General features: G+C 37.4%; 1 pseudogene; it reads right to left on the minus strand.

Moving 5' to 3' along the window:
• Window positions 1–294: 294 nt before the first annotated feature.
• Window positions 295–26,626, minus strand: part of LOC114609747 — a 34,548-nt pseudogene continuing 8,216 nt past the window's right edge.

Here is a 26,626-nt window from a genome sequence, read left to right on the forward strand (position 1 = left end):
TAGCTGCAGTCCTTGGTCATAGATTTCCTCCTTTTTGCTGTTGTGGGCCTGGTGGAACTGTGGGGAGACACAGTGGGGACAGAGGATCCCTTGAAGACAGCATCTTCTTTCAGAGAAGAGTTCTCTTGACAGGCTGCTCTGATGACTGCTGCTTTACTTTCTATATCTTTTTTGGCTTTCTCAAGGGACTCTCCACAGTCCTTGCCTTTGGAAGGAGCATGAATGTGTTAGGAAAGCAACTTCCTTAGAGTGCTTTCATTTAGGCCCCCATTGTTTTAGCTTCCCAACTATCTTTCATTTCCTGAACATGTTATCTTTTCCTTCAGACTGACTGCTCTCCGAGGGCCTGGAAGATGCTTGGTCCTTTGGGACAGCAGGTAAAAGGGACAAGCCTGGCAATTTGGAGATACTGTTCATCTTCTGGAAGGACTTCTTGGAATGTTGCTGTCTCCCCTGCTGGCTTTCTTAGGGACCTAACTACTATTCTCAAAGATTTGGGTGCCTAGAGCCTTCAGCTTAGGCTCTGTTGGAGTAGCTGCTGCTGAGTTTCCTGCATGGGGCTGGGGAATAGAATTAGAAATTTTCTTGAATTTGGCAATAAAGAAACCATCCATACTGGGAGTGTGAGGGTAGAATAGTGGATACAAGACAGACAGGGCTAAAAGCCCCTTTCTTGAAAGCAGGTACATCCTTCCTGCCCAAAGTCCAAGCCCATGGGCACCAGCCGCAGGTTCCTGTTTTACAAGGCAAAGCCTGCCACCCAAGTCATTCACTTTCACCATAATGGAACAAGTGCAGTAGACCAGGTAGCCTCTAGTCTTGGAGTCAGCGTTGACTGTGTCAATAGCACTGAGCAGCAATTCCTTCTGAAGGTAGACACAGTGCAGCATATCCTTTTCATCCTGGTCCATCTTCACATCAGGATCCTTGGAGCTGACTCCTGTGCCACTACAAGGAGCCCTAGATCAACGTCCACACGACCTTGGGGAACTGGTGCCCATGATAGTGGCTGATAATGGTGTTGGTGACCACCAACCGATGCAAGTTGCCCACAATATTGAGCCCATCTGCATTGGCATAATTGGCACGGATCACACCTGTGTTCTTCATCAACTAAGCTATATAGCTGTTTTTTCCTCCAGTAGCATAACACATGACTAAGATCTGCTCGTGCTCCTGAGCTGCTGGGGTCATGACAAGTAACATACTGAAGGTCCCTGCAGCATATAGTGCCCAGCCAGGAGTAGTGCTAATAGGCCCTGAAGAATCATATCCCACAAGTTCAGACTTGGACCACTTTCCCAATAGATCCAGATTAACCTCATGATTGATTAGAGCCTAAGTAAGGTATAAGCAATTGGTTTTCAAAGTGTTGGTCAGAAGGGTGATTGGCTAGGGCACCTCATTATCTTTTAAGAAGTGTATCAAATCAGAGGGAACAGCTCCATTAGCTTGCTGAGCAGGAAGTCTCCATAAGGATAGTTAAGTGGCTAGAATCTTCTGAAGCTGATTTGGATACTGAGAAAATGATCACTTTTCTCTCTGAGCTCCAAAAATCTAAAGCACACCTACAATATCCTGGATCCACCTGTGAACTTGTTGTAGGTCTGGAGCCTTGGAATCCTGCTCCATCTCTCCACCATAGGCAGCACAAAGGCTTCTTCATCTTCCACACGAATGTGCAAATATTCCTCTGCTTTGTTATCCCTTCTGGGGTGGGACTTAGGGGAAATATTATCATCTTTATCCTCATCAGTGTCCTCTTCACTCCATTGGATCCCAGTGGTGACCTCCTAGGCCTTTTGCTTCAGAGCAGCTCTTTCAATGAGCAACAAGTATTCCTCCTCATTCTCCAGATTAGAGTCAGCTCCACAGTCATCCACCATATACTTACCACTGTCCTCCAAGCCCCGAAGATCTCTCTGGTTCACCATACAATCTTCCTCAGAGTCTTCTTCCTTGTTCCCAACACTGATTTATATTGACTCTGGATGCTTCTTACCTTGAGCCTGGACTGTTCCTTTGGATAACTCTCCAAGCAATGTTTTGATCCCAGGAGACTTATTTGGCTTATGGATATGAATAGATCTTCAACTTCCTCTTAGCTGCCCTCTATGGGACACAACTTGACGTAACAGCATCTTGAAATTCTCACCACCAGCTGCAAGCAAATATATGACCAGTTTGATCTCTGTACTCTCCTGCTTTCACACCTTTCAACCAAGCCCACATTCCTTCTTCATAGGATCCAACTTTTATCCAATGATACTGAAGGCTTGGCTTGCCTAGACCTGGCTTGGGCAGACACAGCCTCTCCAACCAAGGCCAGTTCCATGTGGGTTCAGGCAGACATTTGATTGTTGAAAAAGTAGCCAATAGAAAAATAAAAGCCATACCATGGAAAAAAAGAAATCTTCAACAAATGTTGCTGGTCTAACTAGATGTTTGCATGTAGACGAATACAATTAGACTCATATTTATCAATTTGCACAAAACTCAACTCTGTGTGGATGAAAGACCACAACCTAAACAATATACTCTGAATATGATAGAAAAGGAAATAGGAAATAGCCTTGAAGGCATTGACAGGAGGCAATTTCCTTAACAGAACACCAAAATTGCCTATTGATAAATGGGACCTCATGAAACTGAAAAGCTTCTGTAATGTAAAGGGCACAGTTAATGGGTCAAAATGGCAGCTCGCAGAATGGGAAAAGATCTTCAGCACCCCTACATTCAACAGAGAGCTGATATCCAAATTTTAAATAACTCAAAAAGTTAAATACCAAAACCACAAATAACCCAATTAAAAAGTAGTGTACAGAGATAAATAGAGAATTCTTTACAGAAGAATCTCTAATGGCCTAGAAGCACTTGAAGAAATACTGAACACTCTTAGTCACCAGGGAAATGCAACTCAAAAGGCTCTGACATTTTATCTTATACGGGAACCTACCAGAACTGCCACTTGAGAGGCTTCACCAAGCAACTAATGGAAACAAATTTAGAGACACACAGTGAAGCATTAGGCAGAACATTCAAATCCCATGGAACAGCTGGATAGATTAAAGGTGCCAGAGAAGTAAAGGCAGCCATAAGAAAAAAGACAAAATAAACTAACCTGGGCCTATAGAGACCCACAGAGACTGAAACACCAGAGAGCATGCATGCATGATATTGACCTAGACCCTTGGCACATATGTAATCATTGTTCAACTCAGTCCTAACAGCAGGAGCATGGGGTATATTTGACTCTGTTGCCTGTGAATCCTTTTTCCCTAACTGGAGTGCCTTGCCTAGCCACAATATAAGATACACCTACTCCTACTGCAACTTCCTATGTCAAGGTTGGTTGGTATCCATGGGAAGACTCCCCTTGTATGAGGAGAATGAAAGAAGGCATGCATGAATGGATGGGAGAAGCGGGGGTTGGGAAGAGAGGAGGAAGGGGAAGCTTCGATCTTCATGTAAAGTCAATACATTAATTAATTAATTAATAAAAAAAGTAAAAAAGAAAGAAAGAAAAAATAGGGCACTACCTTCAAAATACCATTAATATACTTTTATGTGTCTAATGGCATGACTGAATTATATTCAGCAATATTAGGATTATTGAAGATTCTAATTTCAATGCGAGTTTATAACAAGACTGAAAATAGACACTCTCAATGTTGCAACATGAAAACAGTTAAACTAAAAAAGAATCATTTTTAAAGTCAGAATTAATTTCATAAGATAAAACAATTCTGAAAACCAGGGCATTAGCAAAATATAGAAGTTCACAACTGTGCTCAATTCCTCTATAGAAGATGCTATTAAAGCCATCAACTGGTAAAGTCAGATGACTGGAAATATTGATGGTTTTCTGAAAGGCCAGCGCTGAAGACATAATCTACTGAGGAACCACAGGGTTTTTCAGTGATTTCACTCCAGGAAATCTGCCATGTTCTTCTAAAAATTCAAAGAATATTTTCTTCCTTCCTTCCTTCCTTCCTTCCTTCCTTCCTTCCTTCCTCCCTCCCTCCCTCCCTCCCTCCCTCCCTCTCTCTCTCTCTCTCTCTCTCTCTCTCTCTCTCTCTCTCTCTCTCTTTCTTTCTTTCTTAACATTTCTGGCAAGTCAAAATTAAAGGGACAACTTTTAGCTACATACAATGTTCCTCAGGAAGACTTGCTCTCTAGAAGAAAAACCTTTACTCAAATATCAGCTTGGCTTATCATGTTTTCAAGAAGGATACTATGTTGGACATATAGGTAGCTTTAAAAACTGATTGTCTCTGAATGTTGTTTTAAATACTGATGGTCTCAGAGGCAGCTTTAAAGACTGATGGTATCTGGCCTTCTAACCCTCTATACTGAATGCTTGCTTATAACTTCTAAAAATTCCTAAAATCTTTCTTGCTTATTCTATGGTTAAAAATCACTGGCTTAGGCTATTAACACCTGTTGCCTAGCAGCAGAAAATTAAGTAAAAAAAATTATTGATATTGTACCCTTCTCAGTCCAGGCAGCAAGAAGCCTCTCTGGCTGGGCTGGTTAATTCTTTGTGAAACATAAAAGAAGAAAATGAAAAGGATTAAAATGATTTATACAGGCAAATATACACAGGCACATATACACTCATACTCCCACACTCTAGCCAGGACTGACTGTCTGTCTCAATCAACTCCTCAAGTATTCATGCATGCTTACATACACACACATATATCTATACACATGTGTATGCTTAGACAAGTAGACATATGCATATGGATGAGTGGATGGATAAATGGGGCAAAGCCCCTCCCCCAAGCCAAACTATCCAATCAGCAAATTTATTTCTTTTCTTTGGCCTTTTTATACCTTCTTAGACAAAATGTTCTTTAGAAAATTACTTAAGAGATAAAATGTTACATAAAATGGGAGTTATAGAAGGATGTTGATATTAAGTTCAAAGCAATTTTTAATTCTAAATGTTCATTATAAATTCAAAGCAACAGTATTTATATGTCCTTGCCTTATCATACCTGTGGCTTTATCCTTGGACCTAAATGTTTTTTCCTTGAACACAAATTTTTCCTGATCTATTTCTCTTTTTAGTGTGATTATAAAATCTCATTGTGTTTCTTATTATGTAAGGCTTTACTTACTATATGAGAAGTGGGCATGTTCTATTCTTGACTCTTACTTTGTCACATCCTTCTATCAAATCTCTAAGACCATCTCTTAAAACTTTCTTTCTAAAATGATTTTAATCAAATCAAGAATTCTATAAGATCATGGATTCAACTAAACAACATTAATTCATAAAAGTTTATCTTTGTGTTGATCTGCAGGAAATATGATCAACAGGGTGGGCTAATCTCCAGGTATTATTATATTGATTTAATGACAGGAAAGGCATATCTGCTGCAAGAAGCAATTCTGAGATGAAGTCTCTTTGGGCCTTACCATTAGGCTCACCCATTAGAGACCTTCAGGAAGGCTGTCTGCTAGCCTTAGCCTATCCTAGATGGTGCCTAACAAACTTCACCTCTTTCTTACTTGGGTCTTCTTTGCTTTGTTAACTTTTTGTTTCACACTTTACCATCAAATCTAGGGGGCTTTGGTGCAAAAACGAAGTAAAATTGTAAGGCTTAGCCTTTGTTTGTGAAGGTGATTCCAATTAAAATAACATTTCAATAATTTGATTATGGGGAAAACCACATTGAGAGCAAGGAAAGTTAGAAAATGTAATGTGAAACATGATATAATGATAAGGTGTCCATTGCTCAGGAAGATATAGTAATCTGTAAAGTGTATGGACCTAAAAATATAGCAAAATATGTGAAGAAAGAATTATTATAATTAGATAAATTCGTTTGGATATTGACAAATCAGGCAGGCAGAAAATCTGTAAGTTTATTATGTATCTGACCATCACTGTCAAGCACTAGGGCCTAATTGATTTTACACAATGCTATATGCAGCCACAGCAGCACACAGATTATTTGGTGACTCATACTCAACAGTTCCTATGAAAGGTCACAATTTATGCAACAAATGGTGCCTCGATGAATTAAGAAACTTACAACGCAGTATCTTTTCTGTTAATAATGGTAATAAAACATGTATAAATGAAGAAACACAGCAAAAATCTCAATTATATAGACATAGAGAGTGTATTTCAAAATAGTAAACATTAAAGAACTTTTTTAATCTTCTATTTATTTGTTTGTTTATTTATTTATTTATTTATTTATTTATTTATTTATTTATCTCAAGATTTTATCCCCTTTCTGGTCTACCCTCTGACTGTTCCATATCACAAACCTCCTCCTTAATCCCCTGTTTCCACGAGGAGTATGTCCCCACCACCCCCACCCCACCAGACCTCTAACTGTGTAGGACCTCTATTCCCTTGACTGAACCCAGACTTGGCAGTCCTCTGCTGTATATGTGTTAGGGGCCTCATATCAGCAGGTGTATGCTTCCTGGTTTGTGGTTCAGTGTCTGAGAGATCCCAGGGGTCCAAGTTAGTTGAGACTGTTGGCCTTCCTATGGAGTCACCCTCCTCCTCTGCTTTTTCCAGCTTTTCCTAATTCAACCACAGGGGTCAGCAGCTTCTGTCCACTGGTTGAGTGCAAATATCTCTTCCCTCTCGCAGTCCACTTTCCCTCCCAGGTCCCTCTCTCCCTCCTCCATTGCGATTGCTTTTCTCTCCCTCCCTCAGTGGGACTGAGGCATCCTCACTTGGGCCCTTCAGTTTGTTTACCTTTAGTCCACAGAACTCAAAAGGATCAACAAGCTTTTTAAAATTTGTATTGCTTATTTTGTTTATTTACATTTCAAATGTTAAACCCCTTCCAGGTTTCCTATCTGAAAACCACTGATTGCATCCCCTCCCCACTGCCTCCATGAGGGTGTTCCCCCACCTATCTACCTACTCCCACCCCATCTCCCAAGTATTCTTCTATACTAGGGCATCAAGCCTTTACAAGACTGAGGGGCCCCCTCCTTTTGATGTCCAACAAGGCGATACTCTGTAACATATGCAGCTGGAGCCATGAATTCCTCCATGTGTATTCTTTGGTTGGTGGTTTAGTCCCTGGGACCTCTGGGGTATTTGGTTGGTTGACATTATTGTTCTTCCTATGAGGTTGCAAACCCCTTCAGCTCCTTCAGTCCTTCCCCTAACTCCTCCATTTTGGTCCCCCTGCTCAGTTAGATGGTTGGATGCAAGCATCCTGATCTGTATTTGTCAGGCTTTGGCAGAGCCTCTCAGAAGACAGCTATATCAGGCTTCTGTCAGCAAGCACTTCTTGAGTAGAGGAAGGCTAAAGATTTTTTTGAGTTAATTTTATATCCAGCTACTTTGCTGAAATTTTTGACAGATTTATGAGTCCTATGGTAGATTTTTTGGGGTCACTTAAGTCTACAATCATATCATCTGCAAATAGTGATATTTTTAATTCTTCCTTTCCAAATTTGTATCCCCTTGACCACCTTTTGTTTTCTAATTTCTCTGGCTAGAATTTTGCATACTATATTGACTAGGTAGGGAAAGAGTGGGTACCCTTGCTTAGTCCATGATTTTAGTGGGATTGCTTCAAGTTTTCTCTCAATTTTCTCTGATGTTAGCTACTTGTTTGTTGTATATTGCTTTTATTCTGTTTAGATGTGGGCCTTGAATTCCTGTTATTTCTAAGACTTTTACCATGGGTGTTGAAATTTGTCAAATGCTTTTTCAGCATCTAATGAGATGATCATGTGATATTTTTCCTTTTGAGTTTGTTTATGTAGTGAATTATGTTGACTGATTTTTATATATTGAACCATCCTTGCATCCCTGGAAAGACCTACTTGATCATGGTGGATAATTATTTTGATTTGTTCTTGGATTTGGTTTGCGAGAATTTTATTGAATATTTTTGCATCGATATTCAATAGGGGAAACTGGTCTGAAGTTCTCTTTCTTTGTTGAGTCTTTGTGTGGTTTAGGTATGAGCATAATTGTGACTTCATAATACAAACTGGGTAGTGTTCCTTGTGTTTCTATATTTTGGAATAGTTTATAGAGAATTGGTATTAGGTCTTTCTTGAAGGTCTGATAGAATTCTTCACTAAAACAATCTGGCCCTGGTTTCTTTTTGGTTGAGAGAGTTTTAATGACTTCAACTATTTCCTTGGGAGTTATAGGGCTGTTGAGACAGTTGATCAGGTACTGACTTAACTTTGGTACCTGGTATCTGTCTAGAAAATTATACATTTCATCCAGATTTTCCAGTTTTGTTAAGTATAGCCTTTTGTAGTAGGATCTGATAAGGATTTTCAAGTAAACTTTTCAAAAATTTTTGAACTAGGTAAATGATAACTTATCAGAATTTCTGTAACTAGAACAGCTTCATGTAATTTTGCATAAAACTTTGCAGACATTTTTGTACATATACTAGAAAAGACAAATGATCTAAAAATCAATCTAAATTTCTATCTTTGATGGTTAAAGAAAAAAAATAGTTTGAGGCCAAAGCAGGACAAATAAAATAAATAATAAAAATTAGAGCAGAAAACCATGACATGTACAAGGTATAAAGTTAATAAGAAAAATTCAAACGGTGATTTTTTTTGAAAAGGCTAATAAAATTAATATATAACGTTCCATTGTAATTGTATGAGTGGAGGATAAGAAAGCACAAACTTTAATATTGCTAATTGGCTAAGATCCTATTTTAAGCTTTCCACAAAAGAATTTAAGTCTCTGTTCAATACCCTCAAGAGAGATGTAAATCCTAATTTTCCCAAACAATTAATTGACAAAAGAGAGGTAATCTCACAAACAGTAGAAGAAGCTATTACTAATAGATATATTATATAGCCTGATTAGTTATCAGCGGTGCTATAACAGTCCTTTGACAAAAGATTATTAATATAGGTTTATATATCTTTAAATAGGGTCTTCATGACTCTCTGATTCTGGAAGAACCAACTCTTGGCGCTTCTGCCCTTATTTTACAAGAACTCTGAAAAATTGACTTTAAAAACAAAAGAGGGGGAATGGTACCTCCCCAGAAGGACTTCCCCTGAAATACTCTCCATCATGCCTTGTTCACTTTTAACTCTCTAAAGCTGAAAGCTCATGGCAAATTTGCTGCTGTCTGCCTCTGGCACCACCGAGACCAACAAAAACTTTGCCACAGATATGAGGAAGGACCCTCTTACCCTTAAAGGGGATGGCCCAGACCCAGTTCCCTTATGAGGCCGAGGATTGATATTCCTGTTTCATACCACAGAAGGCACAGCTAACCAGCTACCAAAAGAGATTAATGAAATAAATAGATACCCCCACAAAGCCAGGCCCAACCATAAATAGGATGAATAACAATTTACATCCAGGGAAGAGAAATCTCCCCGAGAATTCCCTTCTTTTTCCTTTCCAGGTAAAAATGAATCACATGTGATGTCTGCTGTTAGAAGTCCTGATCCAGAAGCTGACCTCCAAAATTATACTACTCAGACCTTTGAAGGGCCACTGACAAGAACATCAAACAGCTAGAGATTGACATCACTAATCTGAAGAAATCCCTCCTTTCACTGTCTGAAGAGACCTCCCAAAATCGCAAAGATCCTTATTGGACTTGATTTACTCTATTACAATAGAAAAGGCTGTGTACAGCTCTTGACTGTGTATAGCTCTTAAAGAAGAATGTTGTCTTTACATAGACAAGACAAGGAGGATTAAAGAAAGCATGAAATAGGTCAGTGAAGGCCCTGAGAAAAATCAGAGAGAGAAAGAGACAGATGAATGCTGGTACAAGAATTGGTTTTCACCCACTCCAAGGTTGTCAACCCTACTTCCTCCCATCTTGGGACCATTATTTGGGTTCTTTTTGCTTATTTCTGCTGGTCCCTGGGCCTCAAATAGGCGGACTCACTCTGTGAAACAACATATAAATAATTTGGTAGTAAAACCTATTCAGATACATTATTATAAGTTAGCTATGGAGGACTACGAGACTCAAGATGAGATTGTTACTTTATACAGGGTGTTTCCAAAACCCATCTCCATCCAACCTAAAAGGGGGGACTTCTGCCCCTAGACCAAGTAGAGAGGGGCTACCCAGAACCCGCTCTGACAGGCGATCTGAATTCTTGCTTAGGCAGTGAGGCTAAGCACTGCAAGGGAATATAAATAAAAGATAAAAATGTCTCTCTGGGTTCCCTGAGGGACAAGCCTGACTGCATAGGGGTTGATGTCAAAAGTATCCCCTCTCCAGGAAAAGGACATTGGGATGAGTATGGCCCTCGTGCCTCACTGGACAAGGACAGGGGGACCGAAGCCATCACAAGGTCCCTTTCAATTACTGGAGGTCAGGCCTCTATCCCCGCCTTTGCAAGATTAGAATTGCCACAGCCCTTTTATACTTAAAGGAGGGAGGAGATGTTAGGGGAAGCCCTGCTAACACACTGAAGGCCTAAAATCAACCATAGGCCTAAAATCAACAATAGGCCTGTCATACATGTATACTAACACCAAGTCTTGGGTCTCAGTGGAAAAACATTGAAACAGATGGCTACAAGCTAATGTAAACAGGCAGCTTTTGTGGAAATTTACAAGCCTGAGTAGTCATAGACCTTGTAAATAGGTAGCCTTGGCAGCCAATACCAACTTAGATAAGGACAAGCGAGTCATAGGCAGAGTCATAGTGACTTGTCCCCTGAACCTTCACCCAGCTGATACCGGGTTCTGAAGATATCTGTATTCCCTCTAAACACCCATACTCCAGTGTCATTTCATTCCCCACATCCTGGCTTTCTGTGTTTATAACCCCTGTGTGAATGAATTATGATTTGAGAAAAAATAAATTATAAAAAAAAATCGAATGTAAGTTTGGAATAGCCACTCAACTACAACAACAACAACAACACAAAGATATGGAAAAAAAAGAAATGAAAGCTATTGCACATGCACAAATACTCACCCCATGGGGCTCTAAGGGATAATAATAAAATGCTATGATATGACTGTATTAGTGGCCACAAATTCTTTGTTTTATTAAATTTATTTATTTATTCATTTAACATTGCAGTATCAGCCCCTTTCTCTTCCCAATACCCACGTAGACCTTTCCCCATCCCACCTTTCTCTTCTCGTCTGTGAAGGTGAAGTCCTCCTCTGGGTGTTTACCCTCTATACTATGCCCTCACTGATCATTAGATCCCTACAGGACTAGGAGCAATCTCTACTACTGAGGCTAGACAAGGCAGACCATTTAGGGACACAAGGTCCACATTCAGACAAGAGGCTCAAGAGTAGCCACTGCTCTAGTTGTTTTTTTTTGGTGGGGGGGGGGGTGCACACATGAAGACCAAGCTGTTCCTATGCTACGGATTTGCAGTGGGCCTTGTTCTAACCTGAGATTGCTCTTTGGTTGGTAATTCTGTCTGTGAGAATGTTCAAGGGTACAGGATAGTTGACTTTGTTGGTCTTCCTGTGGAGTCCTCATCCCCTTCAGATCCTTCAATTCTTCCCCCAACTCTTCCATAAGACTCCCTGAGCTCCATCTAATGTTTGGCTGGGGGTCTCTGCATCTCTTTCCATTGGCTGCTGGGTAGAACCTTTCAACAGACCATTATGCAAACATAAAAGGGTGTCATTTATAGGGTCAGGGGTAGTACTTACTCTTGGGATGTGTCAATTTTGGGCAGTCTTTGGTTGGCTGTACCCTCAGTCTCTGTTCTATCTTTGTGCCTGCACATCTTGTAGGCAGGGGGCACATTTTGGGTTGAAGGTTTCATCGGTGGGCTGCTGTCATTATCCCTACACTGAGAGTCCTGCCTGGGTAGAAGAAGTGGCCACTTCTGGACCCATATCCCCCACTGCTAGAGTCTCAGCTAGAGTATCCACCATAGACTACCTGTGGGTATAAATTCTTAAACCTGAATGAAAGAGTCTGTTGTAGTCTGCTTTCTGAAAATTTGATGAAAAAGTAAGAAAATCAGCTTACAGAAAGGAAGAATATTTGTTGCTTATTGTTTCATAGGTTTTAATAGAAGATGAGCTGTTTTTGTCATTTTTATGACATTTGACCAGGCAGAACAATAGAAAGCAAAACTGATTACTTCATTGTGGCTAGGGAACAAAGGGAATGAAATGATGAAGGGACTACAAACTACATCCTTCAATGATACAACTTCATTGTCTTTGAAATATTTTCATCTCCTAATGTTTCATCTACTTCCCAATAGCTATGGGTTTGTCAATGTGTTAATCCACTGATGAGATGAGAGCTCCAGTGATCCAATAAAGGCTACTAGCCAGTATGTATGGACAATTCTAGATGAATCAAATCTTCAGTGGGTAAACTTTGTATGGAATATCTGATTGATTCCATAACCAGTTTCATAAAATGATCAAAACTCACACAATTATAGCATTTTAATAAGTTTTATATGTTCAATAACTCAAATAACTAAAAATCACATTTACAACAGAAATATATAATGTTTAGGCAATTTAATTGGTGAATACTAACTGTTTTAAAATAGTTCTTTTAGAATTTCATACAATGTATTTTGATTAAATTCATCTTGTTCCCCAGATCCTTTGAAATGTATCCCTTACTTCAACATACATATCTCTCATAGGCTAGTTCCACAATCTATATGCATCCTGTTTCGGTGGATGTTTCAAAATGTCACCAACATGTTGGTGTCTCCACTTTCACAGCTTCATGCAATGGTATTTCATGACTTTTTATCCTGTCATGATCTTTATCTAGGAATTTCCCAAAACACATTGCCTGGACTCAATGTGTCCCTGAAACCATGAAAGAATAATTCAGGGCACGTTCACTTTGCCATCTTCCATTCTTCTAAACCCAGTTCAATGTGGATGACACTGCCAAATTCAGATGACAGTTTGGACAGCATCCATGACCTTGTACAGAACTCTACTGTTATATTTGCAATAGTTTTCTTTTTATGTAATTACTTACCCTTAGGCCTTTTTCTTTCACAGATAGGAAGCATAAGTATGTGGGCCTTTGACCTGAAGTTAACCTTTCTTGTTTTTCTAGCATAGAGCAGTAGAGCTTTCCATAATTGTATAGCTCTCCTTTCAAATTACAGCCTGTAAATTTAAGCCTGACTGAAACACTAAAATTACTGGTACTCTTTTCTTCTTTAAGCTCTATGTTGCATAATTTCTAAATGCCTTTATCACCCTCCAAAATCATTATCAGTAACAATAGTAACATTGTTCCAGTGTTATACTCTATGGAAATATTTTTCCACAAAGAAGTTAGTACATAGTTGTTTTGTTTGCTTAAAAAAATAGCCTTGGGCAAGTACTCAGGACATGAGCAGAAAATCGCCATATTCCTTGCCAAAATATCACAAGAACATTCTTTAGCCTAGCCGATAATATTGCTCCCCCAAGACCTCTTGAGTTAGGTCTCCAGAGTCCAGATTGCTCCGAGCACCACTGACTTCCAGGATCCTCACAGAAAAGGCAATTAATCTTTGTTTATATAACTAAAATGATTTTCTACTCCAAAATTCTAAAGTTTTCTACATTCTTCAAAAATGTAACATAGCCACCTTTATCATGACATCCTCCCCCTTTTTACTACACACTTCTATACTAGTTAGTTTCCATTACTGTTATAAAATACCATGACTAATGCAGCTCACAGAAGAATGGGTTTGTTTGGTTTTCAGTTCTAGAAGAAGGACAGCAGGCGAATTGGAGCAAGAAGTGGATAGGTCAGGTCTTCAACAGCAAATACAAAGTAGTAAGAAAAATCTGGAGGTGAAGCAAAGCTATAAATTCCCAAAGAATGCCCTCCAGTGAAATATTTCATCCACCATTGCCAAATTACATGTGAAAAAGAGCTACTAGGCTCAGCTGAGAGGAATTATTTAGATTAGATTAGCTTCTAAGCATGTCTGTGAGAAATTATGCTTTACAAAATATTTATTTTATTGTTATATGTGGAGGTGCTTGAGTGTATGTTTGTATATTGTGTGCAAAGAAGTACAAAAACATTCAGTTCCCTGGACCTATAGGGAGTTACAAGAGGTTGTAAATTCCCAGATGGGTGTTGAGAACATAATTTAAGTCCTCTGTAAGAATAACAAGCAATCTTAACTGTTGAGGCTCCACTCCATCCCTTTAAAGGATAATGTTTATTAGGTCAATTCAGATGGGAAGACTCACCCTAATACTGGCCATATTATCCTGCATGTTTAGGTATCGAATTTCTGAAAAGTAGATAGCTAGTTACATATAAGGAAACATTTTTCTTGTTTTACTTCTATGTGTTCACTATAACTAGCTGTCTCAAACTCACACTGCCATAATGTGCCCAATACAATGAAAGAATATAACCTTGAACTTTGAGTCAAAAGAAGCACTTTCTGCCTTAAGTTGCTTTTGTCACAGTATTGTATCATAATATCAAGAAAAGAAACTCAGGCAAGTGTTTTCCACACCATTAAAATAACCTAAAACATTGTACAATTTCAAACTCAGAAAAAAGAGAAACAAATTTTTGCATATTCTTCAATGGGACACTTTAACATATTTAAATGTATCAATATTCTTTAATTAATACATTTCAGAATTATACTATAAATCCAGAGAAGATATGCACAAAATTAATACCAGTGACAAGAAGATATCTTATATATATCTTGTGTATATTTTTTGTAATATTCTGTAATATATATAATTGGAAGTATCTGAAGTAATAAAAGCTCAAAATGAAAATCAGTTTGGTGTGTAATAGAAGTTCAGATGACTTACAATTACTAATAATAGATAATGTTAATGGTAAAATATAAAATTAAGAACAATTTTGCAGAAATAAAATTGCACAATCATAAAATAAAAATACGTCAGAAGAGAAATAATAACTAGATTGAGTAATCAGTATCAAATCATTGAATTAGAATATAAACTTATTAAATTTTTCCAAGAGTTTAAAGAAAAGATTAAGCAGTTAAAACAGTGTAATAATGTACACAATATACACTGAACACATCACCAAGTTCCAAATTAAATATGATATGAAGCCAAGAATGAAGAGGAAATATTAAATTCATCAGTAAAATTAATGAAATCAATAAGATCTTGAATGTAATCTTCCTTAGGTCAAAATGAGTCAAAATCGGTGATGGTTTGTTATATGTACTACCTAAGTCATAAAAATATGACTTATGTTGGAAAAAAATCCTTCCATTAGAAAGCTAACTTGGTTGCTATCAGCAATTGAGTGTGGAAACAGCCTGATGACAGGTGATCACTTTCAGCTTTTCCTATTTTCAGCTTAACAGTACAGGAACTACCTTCACAGAAGGCTGAGAGGAAATTGTGTGTGTGTGTGTGTGTGTGTGTGTGTGTGTGTGTGTATGAATGGATGAATGAGTGAAAAATAGCATACATACAAAAGCAGCACTTATAGAAAGAAAAAATCAACAACTGCACCATTTTCTCTGAAAATATCCCACATTCATAATCCTCATAAGCACACTTGTCTCTGCAAATTGTCAGAGTTTGAGGATTTGTGCTAGTTTCTTGAGAAAATAAAGTAAATGTATTGAGTTGAGTTGCTTCTAGATTAAAAGGCCTGAGGTGAACATTGAAACTAGTTGAAATACAGACCTAGGCTGAATGACTGTAATATGGGAATAGGGTGTAAAGCTTTGTTTAAATGCTCTTGAAAAGACAAATCACATAATATGCTTCTGTAAAAGTAATAATATGAACATAAAATCTATAGCGAGTAAATACAAACTGTCAAGAAAATATTTATTAGTAAAGTATGTTATTTATTAACAAATGTAGTCACATGAGAGTCCACTGTTACAGTTATGGAGTACAGTTAAGTAAGTTCAAATATGTATGCCACTATTAAATTCCATCATCAAAATGAATACTGAATGTATACATGAAAAAATACATTGAAAAACCAGCTGAAGGTATTCTGTTTAATAATAAAATAGAAATGTAAGAAATAAGCATAGGATTAATTAAAAAATATGAAGTGTCAATCAGGATGACAAAAAGAACATTGAAATAAATTTATTCTCTGGTGAATTTGTTGATTAACTATCTGAACAAGGGGAATAATTGTTAGAACTGAAATAAAGTCACTTACCTCTAATCCCAGCACATAGGAAGCTGAAACAGGAGGATCTTAATTTTGAAGCAAGCCTAACTTCATAACAAAACCCTGTTTCAAACCGATGAGCTAGAGCTGCTTGTGCTAGACCTTTCAAAAGCCACTAGAATTTTGGAGGATTTGAAAAATAGTTCATATACATGGCTACCTAGGACTAACTGTACATGTTTTAAACATGGTCCTTATTCACATTGTCTTTACTTATATTTGTTTCAGACATAGATACACTTCACCTCAATACTGAAGTATTAAAACAACAAGTGAAATATTATAACTCTCTTGATAGAGATGAAGGAATTTTAAAGAGATATTTGTGTATTGCAATCTGAGTATCAGACTATTGAAAAACTGGACTCCAATGAAATGATAACTTCCTCAGGAATCTCATGTGGTGGGTGGTATGGTGGGAAGGGCAACAGATTCCCTTGTTATCTCCTTAAAGGTGTTTTCACATTTGTCAACCTTACAGAATGAGACTGAAGTCCAGACCTTGATGATCAGTTTTGAATATGACTGTATCTTGACTGGGACTGCTTAGATGTGCATGCCCTTGGCTGTCTGTTTAAATTTTAATTTTATTTTATGAACCTGATGATAAACTTGGTGGGCATGAGGTCAGGTGGAGGTGGTGGCATTTCCTGGATTTCTTTGTTTTTCATTCCCTTGTGGTCATATTGACTAAATCTTCTTTTTCTGCTTTATACATTTAAATGTATTAAAGGAAATACAAACAAACACACAAACAACAACAATAACAAAACCTCCCATTTTGGAGGGCAAACAATTCAAGACCCCATAATCATTGTTTCATAACCAGGAGGATAATCACTTAAACCAGGACATTCGAACTAGGCTTGCATTGTTGAATATGGTTAGGCTATTTGGAATCATTGCATAATCTACCTCATAAATATATAAGTTGGGACCCTATAGTAGATTGATATTTTAGCAAATATTTAAGCATGAATTGTCAGATTGACTACAATACCAAGAAACAAGTCATATCTCTAACCTTTTCTATACTATCCCTTTATAAAATATGAGTTGTATTGACTTTTAGGTAATTTGTATTTCTTTTTGTATGTATATTCTGTAGACATTTTATGCTCAGCAGTGGCATTTAAGAAGGTCATGAAATTATGATGGCATTCTATCTTGATAATACAACATAAATTGAAAATGTCAGGTAAAATATATTGAATACACATAGTGTAAAATACCATAGCTTATTGATACAGTACATAGTACAGTACTTGTTTATAATCGTGACTGACTGACTGAAGGAAACAGCTTCCTGTCATTGTCCAAGTGAACAATGCAGTAGTCAATCCTATCACCATTACTATACCACATATGGGTAGTCAAAGAAAATATCAAAATTTGAACTTTAAGTTATGACCTCTTCAGTATGCATCATTTTACATAATTAAAAAGAAAAAATTGAAAATTATGGACAATTAATAATTAGAAGCTATTTGTATTAACTAAGGTACTATAAAGACCCAGAATCAAGAAGTAGGGAGGGGCTGGAGAGATGGCTCAGAGATTAAGAGCACTGACTGCTTTTGCAGAGGTCCTGAGTTCAATTCCCAGCACCCCCATGGTAGCTCAGAACCATCTCTAATGAGATCCCATGCCCTTTTCTGGTGTGTCTGAAAATAGTGGTAGCGCACCCACATATATAAAATAAATAAATCTTTTCTAAAAAGGAACCAAAATCAATTAGATATGTACTTCTAATGATTAAAACGAATTTTCTAGACACAATTGCAAGTTAGGAATGTCAATTAGTGCCTGTCATGATGAAGAGTCAGAGAATTTGACAAGTGTATTGTGTAAGAAGTAGGAAACTCCAGAACAAGTCAGACTTTTCAAAAGTTTAAGGTTTAGATGATCCTTGGAGTGTTTCTGATCAAGTCCATATTGGAAAGGTAAGGAACAGGGAGTCTAGTGTCCACAAGTGATGACAGCAGCAGTAAATGTGCTTTCTCAAAAAGAATGAATTTTGGTAGTACTGGTTTACCTATATTTACTTTCCACCCTTATTCTATATGTTATCCATGTTCAGGGAAAAGGTTTTACCCTCAGATCCTTTCCTTGGTATCAATTTTCCCCAAAATGCTCTTCCAGAAATACCCAACAGTATTCTTTATCAATTTTCTAGGCATCTTTCATTCTCATTAATTTCGCAATAATGACTAAGAGCCATAGAGTTTGTACAGGAAAAAAAACCCACAAAGTATTCTATGTAAAATTTACACCAATTTAATTTCAGTTGTGAACGAAAGTTTCTAGTTTACTGTTTCAGTCAGCATAAGGTACTAAGGCTACAAATAACATCTTTGTAAATTGTACAACCATTAACATAACTATATGGGGTTGCATATTTTCACTTTTTGTTAAAGATTATATTTTCCAAGGCTGAAATATCTCAGCCTTGGAAACTATTCAATCAAAAATTCATTTTTCTTCACATAACTTCTCAACTTCTTTATTCCTTTCTACAATTACTAGAGTTTACATCTTGCTTTTCGTGGTGGCACCTTTTAAATCCATTTGTTTTCATTTTTAATTATTTTTGCAACTGAACAAATGTGAAGGTATTGGTTTTAAGTTTGCTAGTTATTTCTTCCACTTAAGTCATTTTAACCTACCTTTTTCATTTCAGTTAGAATACTCTTTACGCAAAAAGTTTCTTTAAATTACTTTGTAAAATAATTTTTGTTTCTTTGTTTATTGTCTATTTCCTGTTGAAACATGCTAGTAAAATTACTTAGTGCATTACCCACACTAATGCGACTTTCAAAAATTATTTGTAAATAATTTGTGGTCAGTTTCTAGAGTTATATTATTTTTCTTTGATTGGAACATGTTTTCTTTGCTTGATTATCATTAATAATTTGTTTATATTTTATCTTGTAACATTTCACTGGGACTTTGGCATCTGAAAAGAAAATAGTGATTGTCTCAGTTTTTGTATACTTGCTTTCTGGAAGAGATGATACAGATATCTGTAAAAGTTGTAGAACTTTCCAAACATTTTTTCTGATAAATTTCCCCTGATGACATTGGACTGAAGAATTATACTTGTTAAAAATGCTGCTAAGTTTTATTTTTAGTGTCTTTGAAACTGTAATGCCAAGGCTTATAGTGTTAGGTCAAGTTAAATTAAATCCAGCCCTTTAAATGGCCTACAGACAAGTTATCATGTTGATCATGTGGTCTATCATTTGGTTTTTGTCCCAGGGAGAAGTATTCCCTCTAGGTATTTCAACATTTATATAAGAGAATTATAGAGTATCGCTAAATATGCTGCATTTTTCCCAATAAAATCCATACAAAATTTTATAATCTTCTTTGTGCTATATTTTCTAACTCTTTCTGGAGTACTCAAGAGTTATTCCAAACTGTGTATTACTATTAAATAAGTATCTCTCTAGGGGAAAATGATCATACAGTTTCCTGTTTTGCCTTCATTTGGTATTTAGACAGGATCTTTCTTCTCTCCAATTCAAAGCTAAAGCTACATTAAAGTTCCTGGGATACGAATAGGGTTCGAAGTATGATCGTGACTGCCCTGTCAGAAAAGTTGACGTGAAGAAATCTCATTGATAAGTAAAATGCTTAATGTACAGTATAGGATTTCTAAGTGCTTGTATATTAAATTTTATGCAATGTTATTTTACATTTACTGTGATATAAATGCTGATTTAGGAACAAAAAACAGTTGTTAGTTTGGAATGATTTGCAAGTTTGTTATCTATTCCATGCTACATACACTCTACAAGAGACTTTGAAAACATAGAAACTGATAAGAGAAGTATATACTTCTAATTTATAAGTTAAGAATTCTTCATTAATTATATAGCATTTGATTTGACTTATAAGTTATATATTTGAATGGAATAAGCAGTAAAATGATCAAGATAAGTCTTATGAAGAACACTCAGAAGATACAGAGGGAAAATGTTAGTCCCTATTGCTAAAGACACTATGCACTTTAGACACAAGGCCCAAAGGAACTGATCTGAATCTTATGTGAAAACTTTGCCCCTGAAGACTACCTTTCATGTTGCCAGAAGGCATGATGCAAACCGAAGTAAAGATGCAACAAGCAGTTCTGTCAAGCTATGATAACTATGAGTAAAAACAGTGACCAGCGTAACATGATAAACTCAAAATTCAGTACTGGCATGCATCTCTTGGAGGTAGCCAACAGCCCTCTAATTGAGCTTGAGATTCATTCAATAAGTAGGAAATCATATCTGGTACTAGAAACCTAGCCACCTATCTGGGACTATTGAAGTCATGAATCTTAGAGAATATATAACTGCCACATTACTAAAGGAACATAGTTAGTTCCAAACTACATTCTAAGTATTTATCTCTGTACCTATAGATAACAACAATCTATAAACATATGTCCTTATAACCAGAGAAAAGTGTTGTCTTCAACCTTCATCAAGAAAAATTCTCTTTGAGAAAATTAGAAACCATTACAAAAAAAATCACAACTGATCAAAATATAAAATTTTAGTGCACAGTCCCAAATGATATTTCTATAATGCAACATTTGTACCTAAGGCTTTGGTATTATTGTGGAAATAAGGGGGAAAAGACTAAGAACCAGAAGAACAAGGAATTTGCTGTAAGATATTTGGCCCTAGAAACATCAGAAGCTATTCTGATAAGGTCTTACTAACACTACAGCCTAAAAGTGAGCTGAACAATGTCTTTTACTGCCTTACCTAGTTTAGAAAAACTCATGAGATAGACAGTTTTCTTTTTTTTTTTTTTTTTTTTTTTTTAACTTTTTTATTGGATGTTTTATTTACATTTCATATGTTGTCCCCTTACCCCATCCCCCACCCACCCAGGAACCCCCAATCCCCTCACACCTCCTCCTTCTTCTTTGTGGATGTAACCTCTATCTACCCCCCCACTCCCACCTCCCCACCCTCAAAACTCCCACCCCCTGGGGCGTCCAGCCTTCATGAGGTCAAGGATCTCATCTTCCACCTGTGCCCAGCAGGGCCCTCCACTCTTATGTATTCAGCTAAGGCCCTGGATCCCTCCATAAGTGCTCCCAGGCTGGTGGTTTAGACCCTGGGAGCTGTGGTTGGTTGGTATTGTTGCTCTCCTCATGGGGCCACAAATCCTTTCAGCTCCTTCAGTCTTCACTCTAACTCCTCCATTGAGAATCCCATGATCACTTCAATGGCTAGTTGTGAGCATCTGCCTCTGAATATGTCAGACTCTTGAAGACCTCTGAGGAGACATCCATATCAGGCTCTTATCAGCATGCACTTCCTGACTTCCACATCAGCATCTACCTTTGGTGACTGCACATGGGATGGATACTCAGGTGGAAAGGTCTTCAGACGGCCCCTCCTTCAGTTTTTGTCCCTCGCTTTGTCTCCATATTTGCTCCCTTGAGTATTTTGTTGCTCCTTCTAAGAAGGACCGAATCACCCCCACTTGGTCTTCATTCTTTATGGACTTCATGTGGCCTGTGAGTTGCATCTTGGGCATTTTAAGGTTCTGGGCTAATATCCAATAATCAGTGAGTGAATACCATGTGTGTTCTTTTGTGATTGGCTTACCTCACTCAGTATGATAATTTCTAGTTCCATCCATTTACCTAGGAACCTCTCAAATTCATTGTTTTTAATAGCTGAGTAATACTCCATTGTGTAAATATACCACATTTTTTGAATCCATTCCTCAGTTGAAGGACATCTGGGTTCTTTCCAGCTCCTGGCTATTATAAATAAGGCTGCTATGAACATAGTTGAGCATATGTCCTTATTATATGTTCGAGCACCTTCTGGGTATATGCCTAGGAGTGGTATAGCTGGATCCTCGGGTAATGCTATGTCCAATTTTCTGAGGAACCGCCACACTGATTTCCAAAGTGGTTGCACCATCTTGCAGTCCCACCAACAATGGAGGAGTGTTCCTCTTTCTCCACACCCTCGCCAGCATCTACTATCACCTGAGTTTTTAATCTTAGCCATTCTGACTGGTGTGAGATGGAATCTCAGGGTTGTTTTGATTTGCATTTCCCTGACGACTAAGGATGCCGAGCATTTCTTTTGGTGCTTCTCGGCCATTCGAGTTTCTTCTGTTGAAAATTCTTTGTTAAGCTCTATACCCCATTTTTTAATAGGGTAATTTGGTTGCCTGGAGTCTAATTTCTTGAGTTCTTTGTATATATTGGATATTAGCCCTCTATCAGATGAAGGATTGGTAAAGATCTTTTCCCAATTTGTTGGTTGTCGTTTTGTCCTATTGACAGTGTCCTTTGCCTTACAGAAACTTTGCAATTTTATGAAGTCCCATTTGTCAATTCTCGATCTTAGAGCATATGCCATTGGAGTTCTGTTCAGGAACTTTTCCCCTGTGCCCAAGTATTCGAGGCTTTTCCCCACCTTCTCTTCTATTAGTTTCAGTGTATCTGGTTTTATGTGGAGGTCCTTTATCCACTTAGATTTGAGCTTTGTACAAGGGGATAAGAATGGATCAATTTTCATTCTTCTACATGTTGTCCTCCAGTTGAACCAGCACCATTTGTTGAAAATGCTGTCCTTTTTCCACTGGACAGTTTTAGCTCCTTTGTCAAAGATCAAGTGACCATAGGAGTGTGGGTTCATTTCTGGGTCTTCAATTCTATTCCATTGATCTTCCTGCCTGTCTCTGTACCAATACCAGGTAGTTTTTATCACTATTGCTCTGTAGTACAGCTTGAGGTCAGGGATGGTGATTCCTCCCGAAGTTCTTTTATTGTTGAGAATAGTTTTCGCTATCCTAGGTTTTTTGTTATTCCATATGAATTTGAGAATTTCCTTTTCTAACTCTGTGAAGAATTGAGTTGGGATTTTAATGGGGATTGCATTGAATCTGTAGATTGCTTTTGGCAAGATGGCCATTTTTATTATATTAATCCTGCCAATCCATGAGCATGGGAGATCTTTCCATCTTCTGAGATCTTCTTCAATTTCTTTCTTCAGAGACTTGAAGTTCTTGTCATACAGGTCTTTCACTTGCTTGGTTAGATTCACACCAAGGTATTTTATATTATTTGCAACTATTGTGAAGGGTGTCATTTCCCTAATTTCTTTTTCAGTCTGTTTATCTTTCATGTAGAGGAAGGCTACTGATTTGTTTGAGTTGATTTTATAACCAGCCACTTTGCTGAAGTTGTTTATCAGGTTTAGGAGTTCTCTGGTGGAAGTTTGGGGGTCACTTAAGTATACTATCATATCATCTGCAAATAGCGATATTTTGACTTCTTCCTTTCCTATTTGTATCCCTTTGACTTCTTTTTGTTGTCTAATTGCTCTGGCTAAGACTTCCAGTACTATATTGAATAGGTAGGGGGAGAGTGGGCAGCCTTGTCTAGTCCCTGATCTTAGTGGGATTGCTTTAAGTTTCTCTCCATTTAGCTTGATGTTGGCTACTGGTTTGCTGTAAATTGCTTTTACTATGTTTAGGTAGGGGCCTTGAATTCCTGATCTTTCCAAGACTTTTATCATGAAGGGATGTTGAATTTTGTCAAATGCTTTCTCAGCATCTAGTGAGATAATCATATGGTTTTTTTCTTTAAGTTTGTTTATATAGTGGATTACATTGATGGATTTCCGAATATTGAACCATCCCTGCATTCCTGGGATAAAACCTACTTGATCATGATGGATGATTGTTTTGATGTGGTCTTGGATTCGGTTTGCTAGAATTTTATTGAGTATTTTTGCATCGATGTTCATAAGGGAGATTGGTCTGAAGTTCTCTTTCTTTGTTGGGTCCTTGTGGGGTTTGGGAATGAATGTAATTGTAGCTTCATAGAACGAATTGGGTAGTGTTCCTTCTGTCTCTATTTTGTGGAATAGTTTGAAGAGAATTGGTATTAGGTCTTCCTTGAAGGTCTGATAGAATTCAGCACTAAAACCATCTGGTCCTGGGCTTTTTTTAGTGGGGAGACTTTTAATGACTGCTGCTATTTCCTGAGGGGTTATGGGACTATTTAGATGGTTTATCTGCTCCTGGTTTAATTTTGGTACCTGGTATCTGTCTAGGAAATTGTCCATTTCATCCAGGTTTTCCAGTTTTGTTGAGTATAGACCTTTGTAGTAGGATCTGATGATTTTTTTAATTTCTTCCGTTTCTGTTGTTATGTCTCCCTTTTCAGTTCTGATTTTATTAATTTGGATACTCTCTCTGTGCCCTCTGGTTAATCTGGCTAACGGTTTATCTATCTTGTTGATTTTCTCAAAGAACCAACTCCTGGTTTTATTGATATTTTGTATTGTTCTTTCAGTTTCTATTTGGTTGATTTCAGCCCTGAGTTTGATTATTTCCTGCCTTCTACTCCTCCTGGGTGTATTTGCTTCTTTTTGTTCTAGGGCTTTTAGTTGTGCAGTCAACTTGTTAGTGTGTGCTCTTTCCAGTTTCTTTTTGTAGGCACTTAGAGCTATGAGTTTTCCTCTTAGCACTGCCTTCATGGAGTCCCACAAGTTTTGGTATGATGTGTCCTCATTTTCATTGAAATCTAAAAAGTCTTTAATTTCTTTCTTTATTTCTTCCTTGACCAAGTCATCATTGAGTAGAGAGTTGTTCAGTTTCCATGTGCACATGGGTTTTCCATTGGTTTTGTCATTATTAAAGACCAGTCTTATTCCATGGTGATCTGATAAGAGGCAAGGGATTATTTCAATCTTTTTGTATCTGTAGAGGCTTGTTTTGTGACCAATTATATGGTCTATTTTGGAGAAGGTACCATGAGGTGCTGAGAAAAAGGTATATTCTTTTGTTTTAGGATGAAATGTTCTATAGATGTCTGTTAAGTCCATTCGGTTCATAACTTCTGTTAATGTCAAAGTGTCTCGGTTTAGTTTCTGTTTCCATGATCTGTCCATTGCTGAGAGTGGGGTGTTGAAATCCCCCACTATTATTGTGTGAGGTGTAATGTGTGTTTTGAGCTTTAGTAAAGTTTCTTTTATGTATGTAGGTGCCCTTGCATTTGGGGCATAGATGTTCAGAATTGAGAGTTCACCTTGGTAGCTTTTTCCTTTGATGAGTATGAAGTGTCCTTCCTTATCTTTTTTGATTAATTTTGGATGGAAGTCGATTTTATTTGATATTAGAATGGCTACTCCAGCTTGTTTCTTGGGACCATTGGCTTGGAAAATTGTTTTCCACCCTTTTATTCTGAGGTAGTGTCTGTCTTTGTCACTGAGGTGTGTTTCTTGTATGCAGCAAAATTCTGGGTCTTGTTTGTGTATCCAGTCTGCTAGTCTGCGTCTTTTTATTGGGGAATTGAGACCATTGATGTTAAGAGATATTAAGGAAAAATGATTGTGGCTTCCTGTTATTTTTGTTATTAGAGGTAAAGTTATGTTTGTATAGTTATCTTCTTTTGGGGTTGTTGGAAGATTACTTCCTTGCTTTTTCTAGGTTGTAGTTTCCCTCCTTGTGTTGGCGTTTTCCATCCATTATCCTTTGAAGTGCTGGGTTTGTGGGAAGATATTGTGCAAATTTGGTTTTGTCATGGAATATCTTGGTTTCACCATCTATATTGATTGAGAGTTTTGCTGGGTATAGTAATCTGGGCTGGCAATTGTGTTCTCTTAGGGTCTGTATGATGTCCGTCCAGGCTCTTCTGGCTTTTATAGTCTCTGGTGAGAAGTCTGGTGTAATTCTTATAGGTCTGCCTTTATATGTTACTTGACCTTTTTCCCTTACTGCTTTTAGTATTTTTTCTTTGTTTTGTGCATCTGATGTTTTGATTATTATGTGACGGGAGGTATTTCTTTTCTGGTCTAGTCTATTTGGTGTTCTGTAGGCTTCTTGTATGTTTATGGGCATCTTGTTCTTTAGGTTAGGGAAATTTTCCTCAATGATTTTGTTGAAGATATTTACTGGCCCTTTAAGTTGGGAATCTTCATTCTCATCTATACCTATTATCCTTAGGTTTGGTCTTCTCATTGTGTCCTGAATTTCCTGGATGTTTTGAGTTAGGAGTTTTTTGCTTTTTTCATTTTCTTTGACAACTGTGTCAATATTTTCCACCGTATCTTCTGCATTTGAGATTCTCTCTTCTATCTTTTGTATTCGGTTGGTGATGCTTGCGTCTGTGACTCCTGATCTCTTTCTTAGGTTTTCTATCTCCATGGTTGTCTCCCTTTGAACTTTCTTTATTGTTTCTATTTCCAGTTTCAGATCCTGAATGTTTTTGTTTAATTCCTTCTTTGTGTTTTCTTGCATTTCTTTAAGGGATTTCTGTGATTCCTCTTTAAGGGCTTCTATCTGTTTACTTGTACTCTCCTGTATTTCTTTAAGGGAGTTACTTAATTCCTTCTTATAATCCTCTATCATCATCATGAGAAGTGATTTTAATTCTGAATCCTGCTTTTCAGGTGTGAAGGGGTGTTCAGGGCTTGCTATATTGGGAGAACTGGGCACTGATGATGCCAAGAAACTTTGGTTTC

This window comes from Grammomys surdaster, unplaced genomic scaffold (genome assembly GCF_004785775.1).
Source record: "Grammomys surdaster isolate TR1022 unplaced genomic scaffold, NIH_TR_1.0 125982, whole genome shotgun sequence".
Classification (NCBI taxonomy): Eukaryota; Metazoa; Chordata; class Mammalia; order Rodentia; family Muridae; genus Grammomys; species Grammomys surdaster.